General features: G+C 47.2%; 1 protein-coding gene across 1 annotated transcript in view; it reads right to left on the reverse strand.

Moving 5' to 3' along the window:
* Positions 1 to 13,624, reverse strand: part of ADAMTS17 (ADAM metallopeptidase with thrombospondin type 1 motif 17) — a 346,933-nt gene that overhangs the window by 237,124 nt on the left and 96,185 nt on the right. The window lies entirely within an intron of this gene.

The following is a 13,624-nucleotide window of genomic DNA, read 5'->3' on the forward strand; positions in this document are numbered from 1 at the left end:
AGGGAACTTTGTGGTTGTATGCCTGGATCCCAGCTCCAATTCCTCTCTTCTTCTCTGCAGACAATGTGGGATAAGCTCACTTCAGTGGCTCCTGTTACCACGAGACTCAAATTCAAACTTGGAAGCCAGGCTCCCCAGGGCCCCCAGGCCTCCAAAACTCTGCCCCAGAGTCACCTTACCCCTTCCAGCACAAGCATAAGGTGGGTGTCAGGTCAGCCCACATTTGCTCTCTGTGCAACTTTGGGTGAGTAACTCTGCCTTGGTTTTTCCATCTGTAAATTGGAAGCTGTACCTTCCACACAAGGCCCCAGCATAGCATCTGGCAGGTGGGAGGCCCTCAATAAACATCAGGCCCCCTTCCCTCAGCCTCTACCTTCTGCCTGCCTGTCTTTGCTCACAGTGAGACTGGAGAGGCCTGGAGAGCCTTCACCCCGACCTGCTGCTGAATCCCCACCCCAGTGCCCTTCCCAGAAGACCCACACGATGACAGGATGGGGGTGGCTGGGCATAATGTCCTGTGGCCACCGAAAGGAAGCAGAGACAAGATGTACAGAGCAGTCACCCTGCATTACGGTTCCCACAGGCATTTTCTCAGAGCAGGCCTGCAGGGGGGATGTTGATATCTCATACAAACAGGGAAACTGAGAACTGATGAGTTTATTAATTGATATGCCCAAGGTCAAGTAAGTGGCAGCATGAGGACTCAAATCCAGGTCTGACTGTGGCTGAGACGCAGAGCTAGGAGTACTACACGGGGAGTGGGCCCAGGGGACACCACACTTGTTCCCACTGGGGGACAGCTGTCCACCCTGGCTGCTCACCCTGGGGACCCTTCCTTGGCTTTCAGAGATTCATACTGACGACAGAGTTAACCTCAGCACTTCTAGAAGCCCTGGCCTGCCAAAGGCATTACAGGTGGAGAGTCTGATTTCCAAATCACCCTCTGAGCAAAGTCTTCAGCCACTCAAGCTAAAATGTGAAGTCCCGCCCCATCAGCTTCCTATCCCCCTTCTCTGCTTTGTTTCTCCACTTGATCACTTTATCCCTACTCTGGAGTTTACTTACTGATAGCACATATCCATCCCCTCCACTAGAATGTCAGTTCCACAAAAACAGGGACATTTATTTTGTACACTAAGCATCCCCAGGGCTGGAGCAGTGCCTGGCCCACAGTAGGTTCTCAAAGAATACTTACGAGTATGAATGCTGAAAAAGCAAGATATAGGAGAGGACAGAGATCCATTCTGCAAATAGTACATATAATAAAGACAATGAATAGAAGAAAATACTGGGTAAAAATAATAATGGGTGATATATACTTGCAGAAAGAGAAAAATGAATGGGCACAGATCTGGCAGGAGGAGAGGTGGGAGTTAAACTCTCAGGCTTCACAGTGAGTGAGTTCAAGGCCAGCTGTCACTCATTAACAGTATAATTTCAGACAAGAAATGTATCCTTTTGGAGACTCAGTTTCCCATCTGCTAACAGGAATAATACCTCTCTTAGAAGGTTACTGAAAGGCAAGATATAGTTAGGAGAAAAGTACAGGTAATAAAACAAAAGACTGAAACTGAACTGTCCTGGGTCAAATGCTGGCTCTACCTCTTACAAGCTATGTGGCTTCAGGAAAGTTATTTACCTCTCTGTACCTCAGCTTCCCCGCATGTGAAGTGGCGATTACAGCAGCACTTCCTAATAGAATTGTGAGGATTACATGAATTAAAAACATGAAGTATCTGACACGGGAGTTCTCAACAAATGGGAGCTGCTCTCAGCATCACCTCCATCGCCACCCAGGATGAGAGGACAAAGAGCGGCACTGGTACCGTCCATCAAGCAGGGAAGGTGGAGGGCACAGCAGAAGGCTCTGCTGGAAGCAAAGCTCTTCAACTTTCTGAGGCTAAGTTCTAAGACGGCCTGGATCTTGGCACCACCCCCAGGCCTGTGAGACGTTACACTGCATTGATGCCTGCTGTGGACTTCATGTTTGTGTCCCCCAAATTCATTTGTTAAAGCCCTAACCCCCAAATGTGATACTATTAGGGAGGTAATCTGATTTAGATGCATCATGGGGTGAGGCCCCACATGAGGACACAACAGTCGTCCTTAAAAGAAAAGGAAGAGAGACCAGAGCTCACTTGCCCTCCACCACAAGGACACAGCAGTCGTCTGCACGCCAGGAAGAGGGTCCTCACCAGATACTGAGTTGACTGGCACCTTGATCTGGGACTTCCAGCCTCCAGAACTGTGAGAAATAAATGTCTGTTGTTGAAGCCTCCCATCTGTGGTATTTCCTTATAGCAGCCCGAGCTGAGGAAAATGATGCCCTTGACCAACAGAAGATGTAAGGAGGCCGAGGAGCAAGAAGAGGCCACCCCTTGTGCAAGTGAGTGGAGAAGGGGGCCTCTCCAGCGCTGAAGGAGGGAGCCTGGAGAAGTGCTCCAGAACCACAGAGGCTGGCCCCTTGTCCACCCGTGGACATCTACTAAGCCACCAGGTTCCTTGGCCTGCTTAGTGCTATGGAAGTGAGGGCCAGGGCACGGCAGAGAGAAAAGGCTGATGCAGCTAGGAAGAGGATGGACAAGGACACATCACCCTCGTGTAGTTGACTTGACAAGAAGTCAAACCTGAATCCCAATCAGAGCCTTACAACCTTCCAGCAGGGAAACAGTAAACCCTCTGGGGAAATGAGCCCCACCCTCAGGATCGCCCCCTTCTGGCCAATGACAGAGGGGGGTGGTCTCCAGGTTAAAGCTGACACTGGGCATCTCTCTAGCACTCAATCACAGCAAAACCAGAGCATGCCCAACCCCAAAGTTCAAGGCCATCCAGGATCATCAGTGAGCCTGCTCCCCTCACACTGGGGTCAGGAAAATGCTGAGGGTGGGTGGTCCAGTCGTTACAGGACTCCTCATGTGCCTACCTGCTGCCTGGGAGACACATGAGGGGCTCTGGGCTCCACCTCACACCCAGGACTGGCGCTGGGCCCCTGATCAAGGCTAGGAAGCTGCTGGTCCATATCTAGACCACATCTGTGCAGCAGAGCTGTGCAGTACCTGTGAGTTCCCCGTCCTCAGCACTATTCCCAAGCAGCAGCAATCTTTGGGCCTCTTTTCCCTCCTCGGCCCTAAATATCTTCAGCAATGGAAGGAATTTCCCTCAAGATCCCAGAGAAGTCTGAAGGGTCGCAGAACATGCCACCCCAAAATGTGCCACCTTGGCATAAGGATTATTTTGAGCTGAAGGCAATTGAGAAGATACAGGTACAAAAAAGCTCTCTGCCCTCCCCTCATCTGCCTAAAAGCAGGCCATAAGTTTGTAAAGGTGTCCCCCCATGCCCTCTCTACAGAAGTTAATCACTGGAGATAACCCTAGACCCTTATCAGCCCAGAGAGGGCACCAGAGGACTCTAACAAACCTTGCTTTACGTAGCCCTTATGTACCATTAGATCTCCCATATATATACCTTCCTACAATTTGCCACCTGAGAAACTCAAAGTCCTTTTCCTTTGTCCATTTACTTCTTTAAAATTTACTGTTCTTTTTTAAGATGCTATACAAGCCCAAGTTCTAAACACCCCTTAAAGTTACTCCCCGCTAGGTGTTCCCACGTGTATGCATGATGCATGCATTAGTCAACTTGTGTTTGCTTTTCAGTTATTAATTTGTCCTTTGTCAGTCTAATTTAAAGGGCCCCAGCTAACGCACATAAGATGGGTAGAAGCAAATAAGAGTTAAGTTTTCCTCCCCTCCAAGTCCAAGACTGCTTTTTAATTCTTCACTAGAAACTGCTCAAGATTCTGGGCCCTGCCCCTTGTTCCACCAGGCCCCATGGGTCACCTGCCAAAGCTGTTCTTTCAGCCTGAACATGGAGACGGTGCTGCCGTCCTCTCAGTCCTCGCTGAGATGAAGTCTTCGCTGCCTTGAGACCTTAAAGTACCTCAAGGGTAGGGTCTTATATTCAACTCAGCCTTCGGCGTTTCTGATATTGGAGGTAAGTGCTGTCGCAAACAAAACTTCAAATCTCAGTATCTTCAGACGCTTTATTTCTCACTCACATAACATCTAATGTTTCAGGGCCTGAAGACGCTGGCTCCTGGTTGGGCCTTAGCCAGTCAACCAATAGAGGAAGAGCCTCAAGCACCATTTCACAGGAGGTTTGTAGGGGCCAGGCCTGGAAATAGTGCACATCACTTCTATTCCCATTCCAGTGGACAAAGCAGTCACTTTGCCACACCTAATGCCAGGACAGTAGGGAAATTTAATCATCCAGGAAGAAAAAAAATAGGTGTGGATATCAGTTAGCAGTCTTTCCATAACACCCTGGACTGTGTCAGCAACATGTGCTAAACACAACTCAGCCCTTCCTGTCCATGACGTACTGTTCTCCTCACCATGACTCAGCCCTTCCTCACCATGACTCAGCCCTTCCTGACAATGACTCAGCCCTTCCTGACCATGACTCAGTGTTCTCCTTACCATGACTCAACCCTTGTTCACCATGACTCAGCCCTTCCTGACCATAATTCAGCCCTTCCTCACCATGACATGGCCCTTCCTCACTATGACTCAGCCCTTCCTCACTATGACTCAGCCCTTCCTCACCATGACTCAGCCCTTCCTCACCATCACTAAGCCCCTTCCTGACCATGACTTATCCCTTCCTCACCATGACTCAGTGCTCTCCTAACCATGACTCAGCCCTTCCTGATGAACTCAGCACTTCCTCACCATGACTCAGCCCCTTCCTGACCATGACTCAGCCCTTTCCTGTACATCAATAATATGCTCTTCCCCCACAACAGTACTTGTCAGTAACTTCTCATCCAAGTTGTCTATGCCAATAATTCCAAAGGCATTTGGAACCCAAACCCTATATAACAGCCAGGCCAAGATCTGGTCTCTGTGCAACAGAACAGACCAATAGATTGGTCTGACATAACCTCCTCTCTCCTTCCTAAAGCACTCCTGTCTCTTAAGCTGCATATTTGTAGAAACTGAGGTTAAAAACTCAGAAACAACCTTCACATGGGAGAGCTGGGGGTTCTTGAATTTAATGAGCTCACAGACACCATAGAATCCCAGTGAACTGCCTGAAGTATGCAAGCAGCAAACAAACATTCTCCCCTAAATTGCATTTCTACCTCCAGAGGGTCACACACGTCCTGCCCCTGTGGTTACTTCTGAGCGTGACATGACTTGAGTGTGACCAACCCTAGCTCTGTATACCATGAGTGCAACAACTGAGCAGTCATTGGGAAAGTGACCTCTTGGCTCGACTCTAAAGTGATGATTTTAATGCCAGACGTAGATGAGAATGGCCCAAGGTCCAAAACTATCAGCAGTAACTTCACTAAGTCTCAGTGCCTGTAAGGTCCAATCTGGCTCTGGAATCTAAGCCAAAGAAGCACAGCCTAAAAACCAAAAAGGGCCTCCTAATCCCTACTTGCATCTCTCTGAGAACATCAGAAAGGGCTCTCTAATTCAACCTCCAGCAACATTTCTTCATATGCCCTCTTCTCTCCTCACTCTCTCTCCACACCCAGAGCCTCGCCCTCTCCCAGCCTTCCTTTCCTCCCACCTTCCCTGCTCTGCCCCCCACACCACCCCAGGGCCCTGCAGCTCTTGCAGCACCTCACTGCCACCCGGCCTCCCAGGGAGGGAAGCATGAGGACCCCCTTCTCTGGAAATTGTACTTTTTCTCTCATCTTCACCATTTTTCTTGGAAGAAATCTTTGAGAAGAAGTACTATTGAATAAAAGTAATTATTTTGCTTCCTTGGTCATAGCATTTAAAAAAAATCATGGTAAAGTATATACAACATACAATTTACCATTTTAACCATTTTTAAGTTTACAGTTTAACGGCATTAAATACATTCACATTGTTGTGCAACCATCACCACCATCCACCTTCAGAGCTTTTTCACCCTCCCAAACTGAACCTCTGTACCCATTAAACAATAACTCTTCATTATCCCTCCCTTCCAGCCCCTGGCATCCACTAATCTATTTTCTGTCTCTATGAATTTGACTCCTCAGGGACTTTAGGTGGAATTACACAGTACTTGTCTTTTTGTGACTGGCTTATTTCATTTAGCATAACGTCTTCAAGTTTTACCCATGTTGTAGCATATCTCAGAATTCCTTTCTTTTTTAAGGCTGAATATTATTCTGTGTATGTATAAAAGGACAGTTGGGTTGCTTCCACCTTTTGGCTACTGTGAATAATGCTGTTATGAACACAGGTGTACAAATATCTGTTCAAGTTCCATTTCATTGGGGTAGATACCTAGAAGTGGAATTCCTGGATCTTATTTTTATTTCTTGAGGACCCACCATACTATTTTCCACAGCGGGTGCACCATTTTACATTCCCACCAGCAGTATACAAGTGTTCCCGTCTCTTCACATCCTCACCAATACTTGTTATTTTCTGCAAGCTTTTTGTTGTTATTGTTGACAATATCCATCCTAAGGGGTGCAATTGATCATCTCATTTAACCTTCACAATAACTCTGGGTATCATTATCCCCATTTTACAGAGGAGAAAACAGAGCCGGAGATATCAGGGGACTCACACAGGACAGTGGTGGAAGCAGGATCTGAACCCCGGTCTCCCCACAGAGACGATGCTCAGACCCCTGGACTGAGCCAAGCCACAGCCCGAGGAGATTCAGCGTTCACTGTGCAGATGAGGGGCTGCAGGTGGTGAACGGGAACCACCCTGAGGGCCACTGGAAAGGAAGCCATGGTGGGGGCACCTCTCTGGCTCAGGGCCCTTGCCAGCCAGGGCAGGACCCACTGCAGAGGAGCCTGGCCCTTCATTTCTCCTGCCCACTCCTCCTGCTCTCAGCGAGAGGCTGCCCAAAGGCTCCAGAGGGCTTTGGGACTCACAATTACACAGAAGGCATCTCAGAAAGGCCTAGTTTCCCATTTGGGACTCTACTCCCCCACATTTCCCCCAGACTGGGAGGGGTTTTGTGTTTCTAGCAAACTGCCTCAGCATCACATGAGTGAGTAAGAGCTGTCTGGCAAGGCAGAGAGGCTCCCACTTCTCTCCAAACTAATCATAAAGCACTCTTTGGCCATGAGGGTGGAAGCATCAGGGAACAACAGAGACACAGTCTTTCTGCTGATGTCGTGCCGAGGCCTGTGTTAAATGAGAGGGCGGTGGTCTGTGGCCCGACACCGATGTCACTGACGTCTTCCGCAGGTTAGGGACCACCTAACTGGAAGGGCATCTGCTTCAGAGTTGCCTCCGTGGGCCACCCAAGCACAGAACCCACAATGGTGCAAGCCAGCAGCCTCCAGAAGGAAACTCTACCACAAGCCACCCACTTGCCGACCTGAAGGTAAGAGGGGGCTCCACAGCCTACATCTGAAGGGCCATAGCTGGAAACCCTGCAGAGGTCAGTTCCTTCTTGCTCAGCCCTCTTGCTCTCCATCTCAAAAGGCATTCAAGCATCACCAAGTGTTCTGTGGTCTCCCATGTAGTTCCAGAACAAAGGTACCCCACGCAAAGAACATATCCGCATATTTTCACCATTTTTAAATGTACTTCAGCCATTATGTAACCTTAGTCATGACCCTGGCATGAGGAAGAAGAAAAGTTGAACTTGGTCCCCTGGGGCCACTGGTTTCAGTGTGGACTTTCTGCTGAGCCCCAAACAGAAATCCCCTGCCCTGGTTCTGGCTGTGTTGTCCCTTCCCTGGAGGGCTCCCTTCTGGGGAACTTACAGGAACAAAGAAAGCCCTCCAGACTTTAAGGTACAGAAAGTGTAAACACCACACACTTCCATGTGCAGACATGCACCTAGGCATGTGTATATGTACATATGTAATGTGCATACACATGCACACTCACATTTTTATTCACCACGGTCACTATCTTCAAGCCAAACCATAGGACAGCCATACAAGGTGACCAGGAGGAAACTCCACGTGGCCACCCCTTTCTTGCCCTCATTTTTTTTCCCTCAGGCAATGGCAGCTCCTACAAAGGGTCTTTTAAAAGACTATCTCCAACATCCAGACAGGATTTAATTGGCATTTTTCATTAAATACTCTCTACCTACGTTTAAGGCCTAATGGTGAGAGAAAAAGTTAGTTTACTCAAGTACACTCAGCCCTTCCATCCACAGTTGATTGAATCTGCAGATGCAGAACCTGAGGATACACAGGGCTGAGTGTACTGGGACACTTTATATAAGGGACTTGAGCATCCGCGGATTTTGGTATCCACGGGGGTCCTGGAAACTTTCCCACAGATACCGAGGAAAGACTGTATATACTTTTTAGCTTTCACAGTAACTCTATTTCCTAACTCTCTTAAGGGAATGACCTATTTTTTTTTACTGTATGATGAGGAAGGCAGCACTTGCCCAGTCTGAAGCCCTGATTGCTAGGTGCATGCATATTTTACTCCCAAAATTAAAATCGTTCATAAAACCTCTCAAAAATCACAGAATGGTCTAGAGCATTATTATAAATACCAATATAACTTCTGACAAATAGATGAATTTGCTGAAGACCTCAGGTTGTCTGATTTGGGACAACTAATCTGTCATTGAATGTTAAGCCTTCTCCTTCGTAAGCTTCTCAGAGTAGACACAAAAGACATGGTGTGGATAAGCCTGAAACTGAAGCAGGGTGCACCGTGCCTAACGTGAGATGGGTGTGAGGTAAGGAGATGGACCCCTCAGGACTTGTTCTTTCAATGGGGCAGCTTCCCCTGAAGGCAATCATCTGAGACAACTTCTAACAATCTTGAAGCAAAAGTGAACCATGACTTCTGTAAGGTCCAAAGGAATAACAAGTAAAGTAAAACAAACATATAGGAAAGCCCTCAGAAACAAAGAAACCCGAAGCTGACTAATAAAACTTTTGAATTTTTACCTCAAACAATATTTTTCAGCCTCATTCAGCGAATAGAACATCTGACACCTCCACAATTCAAAACCACTCTCGAAGAATGAAGACTGACCAACACCATGAAAAGACAGAAGATGAATGCTCACTCTGAAGGAAATCCACAAGCGGGTGTCCACACTTTCTGGCCACAGCACTGGGATTGGAACAAGCAAATGGCCGTCCAGGGTGACCACTGTAAAGGGGATAATGTACAGCCAGATAGATACATTTTGATGTTTGTTTTTATACATAAAACTTGGCGTTACTTTCTTGTCTGAGCCCTAAATTATGACACATTCAGTGAATAAAAACCCAGCCGAGGCAGCATTGCGACACTGTAGCCCCAGCCTCCCTCGCCTCTCACTGGCTCCCCAGCACATTTTACATCCATGGCCTCATGGAGGGCTGGCCTGGAGCAGACTTCTGAAGGAGATGCTTCGTTCCTGGACACACTCATCCTGTCAGTGATGCCCCCTTCCTCCCTCACAGATAGACCCGCTGCATGGAGGTCAGTGGCCACATCTATGAAGTGCCCCCTGGTCCGGCCAGACCTCTCAGGGAGCTCAGCGCCAGGGCTGTGGGCCACGCAAGGAAGGGTCCTTCCACCCAAGTTCAGGGACAGCTGTGGAAAGGGACCCTCATGTCAGAGCAGCAGGGCCCCAGGACACCAACCGGGCTTGGACCCCCTCAACAGCCTCTCCCTGGCCTTCTGTGTGACATATTTCACGAGGCTGTGGAATATTTCCATTTTCCTTTGTGTAGGACCATCACATCCCTCTCCTGGGGGAGGAAAAGGAAGGCTTTTCCAGTAATTAAAAACTATTATGAGACCAAGTAAGGAAAACAATAAATCCCGATAATTAAAACTAAATTCATAAAGCTTGAATTAGGCTGTCAAAAAAAAATCATCGTAGCTCAGCCTGCAGCCGAGGGTAGGAGCAGGACAAACACCCCACACCCCCTGACCGTAACTAAGACGTGTCTGGTCAGCCAGGCTGTGGTTAGACATGACTGCTCAGGCCAGCACCCCAGAGAGGCCCCAGGGTGTGGGAGGAGGAGGGCAAAGGGCCAGCAAAAGCCTCCAGAGGTCTCTAGCCTCCACGATCCTGGAAGTCGGGCACCCTTTTCTCACGTAGGAGGCTTCCTCGTTAGGATGGTGGCAGGAAAGCAGATCACACAGGATGAAGCAATTCAACAGAGGAAAAGCCCACACCCCGCAAAGGCAAGTCTGAAATGTGCACAGTGGGAACCACAGTAAGAGGGCAGCTGCTTCTGTTAGGGAAGAAGCCTGTTTTCCCAGATCCTGCTGCCTTAAGAATTGCCTTAAGTTCTCCTTGTGTGTGTCTTCCCCCAAGGTGGAGATAAGCAAGACCTCTAAGTGTCACCCCTTCCCCTTCCATAGTGGCCCAAGAGGAAGGGAGGGTCTGTCTGGTGTGAATCTTTAGAAGTGTGTCCACTTGTTTGCTCAGTCAAGCCGCCAGCCAGTGTGGAGGAGCTTGGTGAGGCCTCGCTCCCACAGGAGTCAGGACCACCTTAGAATCAGGGCCAGGAAGCCCCATCACCTGTGTCAGCAGGACCCCTGTCATGTGCACAGAGGATGTGTCGGTGTCTCGGGTTTCAATCTTTACAAAAAGATCAGGGATGTAGTGGATATTGTCATTCTGAGCTGTCCAGCATCGTCCTTCCTCCGTAAAGCACCCCCTCTACAGACCCACCTTGAATGCACTCGTTGTGGGAGGTGCCGCTGCCTCCCTATGGAAGCCCAAAGGGCCAGAGCCACCCTCACCCCCATGCAGGTGGGGGTAGAAAGAGGCAGACACGTGACTGAGAGCAAGACTCGGAACGGAGAGCTGGTGACATGGTGGCTGTGGGGCAGACGGCGCCATTCCTCTCAGCCCTGATGCAGACCTCTGCCTGGGGTCCGCAGCCTTCCCCCCTCCAGGGCTCCCTCAGGCGCTGGCTGTGTTCCAACCTGGTCCTCCAGCCTCAGGGGCAGTCCCCCTTCTGATCCATGCCCTTTTTGCTTGTTTCCACAGTCAGGAATCCTGTCTGATGAGCTGGGCTAATGCAGACTGGGCAGTGTAGAGGGGAAGTATCAATTTTATTCATGGAACCCCAAACTCCACCCACTACCTCAGAGATTCTTCAAATGAATCATTCAAATTTAACTTTGAAATTTACTTTAAACTATTTTTTTTAAATTAAACTATTAAAAAAACAGTGATTAAAACATTTACAACCGTAGGTTACCTTTGGGGGCGTACCTCTGGGGGACTTGGAGGAGGCATGAGGGAAACTTCTGGGGGCTGAGAACATTCCATATCTTAATCTGAGTAGTTGTCTGAGAATACAGGCATATGATTACACAACAATGTGGGTGTACTTAATGCCACTGAACTGTCCACTAAAAAAATGATTAGGATGGTAAATTTTATGTTATATATATTTTACCACAATTTTAAAAAATAGATTAAAACAGAATTCAAAACGCTCCTTTAAAACTATTTCAATGAGTAAGAGATAAACTAAAAAACAAGTATAGGCATAAATTTTTAAAATCCATCAAGATTTGTACTCTTTACTATCTGTAAGTTTTACTCTAATTAAAACAACGAAGCAAACAAAAAACACTATTATATACCAAACTTAAGATGTTGATAACCCCCAAGCCTTCCCAGTTTCTCAAGGTACCAGATTATCTCATTTTCTAAAAAACTCAGGGCACAGCCCTTCCTGCTAGAGCTGGATCCTGAGATTTGAAGGCAGCTGTTCAAAATCTCTTAGCATTGGCAACCACATATTTATGTGATTCAGATTATTTTTCCATTCCGTGGAATCAAAACAAAATACAAAAATAAATTGGATACTGGAATGACAAAATTACAATGATGGATTACGGATAAGTAGTAACCAAGGTTAGGGAAAGGGAGGGAAGGAGAGGGTGATTCTTCAGGGCCAGCCCGAGGGAGCTGCTTGGAGGGGATGGACCAGTTTTGTTCCTGATTGTTAAGGTGGATGGACAAATTCACACATGTGATAAAATGCCATGGAACAATAGGTAAAAACATAACCAAAAATGAGTGCATGCAAAACCACTGAAACCTGAGTAAGATCTGTAGTTTAGTTGACTGCATGGTGCCAATCAATTTCCTGGTTTCAGAAATCCACTACAGTTACATAAGATGTTACCATAGAAGCTGGATGATTGGTATGAGACTTCTCTGTACTATTTTGACAACTTTAAGAAATTCTATAATTATTTCAAAATATAAAGGTAAAAAAATACAGAAATAAATTGGATGAGACTGCTATAAGATTGCCATAAACCCAGTTTTCAAATTATTATTTTTATCAAATTACCCATTATTCTTACTGACTTGATAATATGTACAAGTAAATTATGACACATTAAGACAAATGTATACTAATAAAACACCATGTAGGTTTTGTGATTGTCTTCCCCGAAAAACCGTTAAGTTGAAGCCATAACCCGTAGTGTGAATGTATTTGGAGATGGGGACTTTGAAGAGGTAATTAAGATTAAATGAGGTCATAAGAGTGGGGTTCTGATCCAATATAAGTGGTATCCTTATAAAAGAGGAGATTAGGACACAGGCACACATAGAAGGAAGACCATGTGAAGACACAGGGAGAAGATGGCCATCTGCAAGCCAAAGAGAGAGGCTTCAGGAGAAATCAACCCTGCTGACACTTTAATTTTGAACCAGCCCCCAGAACTGTGAGACAATAAATTTCTGTTGTTTAAGCCTCCCAGTCTGTGGTATTTTGTTATAGCCGCCCTAGCAGACGAATACAAGTAGTGTGGTGATGTGGTTTAGAGGAGGGAAGGATGCTTGAGAGAGCTAGCTGCCTGCGCAGATATGAAAGCTACATATTCAAAAGAAAATTAAAGCTGGCTCTAAATCACATGAAAGAAAACCAGGTCATTAGATGCACATTACTCAAAAATACTATAGTTCCTTCATCTGCATTCATTCGTTTATTCCTTCATTGGATCAACAGTGGTGACTCAGCCTCTCCAGCCCTGTGCCAGGCGCTGAAGGACACGACACATGGGTTAAAGCCAGACTCTGCTCTGTGTAGCACAGTCTTCCAAGGAAGATGTGCAGACAAGGGCAGTACAACGGATTCATGTCTCCGCAGGGGCAAGCATAGGGAGCAGGAGGGGCAGGGAGCAGAAGCCCCTCCTGGGTGAAGTGTGGAGGTGTCAGAGCTGAGTTGTGAACACTGGGAAGAAGTAGCCAGTCCTCTGGATAGCACAGGCCTTGGCAGCCATGGCAGTGGGCAGAGGTGGACATATACCAGTCCTCCACAGCCCCAGATAGACTCGGGCATCAGCTAACCCTCTATCAAAGCTTACTTCACATTGCATTTGCCTAGTAATTCTGTTATGGAGACAGCCCCCAAATAACGAAGCACAGATTGGTTAGTTGGTTTTTAACACCTAGTTCTCAGATTTGTCTAGAGGATTGCTAAAGTATAGTATAAAAAATCATTTTGAAACTCTAAAATGTGACACAAATGCTAGCTATCATTCTACTAGATTTGGAAAGACCCTGTAAGTCACCTAGTCCAAAGTGACTATTTCATGAATTATGGAGATTTACTGAACATCACCCAGCTTGTACCTGGCCGAGCCAGAGAGAAGGCCCGGGATTACCCGCTGCCAGTACTCCACGGGAAGCACAGGT

Source organism: Balaenoptera musculus, chromosome 2, assembly GCF_009873245.2.
Source record: "Balaenoptera musculus isolate JJ_BM4_2016_0621 chromosome 2, mBalMus1.pri.v3, whole genome shotgun sequence".
Classification (NCBI taxonomy): Eukaryota; Metazoa; Chordata; class Mammalia; order Artiodactyla; family Balaenopteridae; genus Balaenoptera; species Balaenoptera musculus.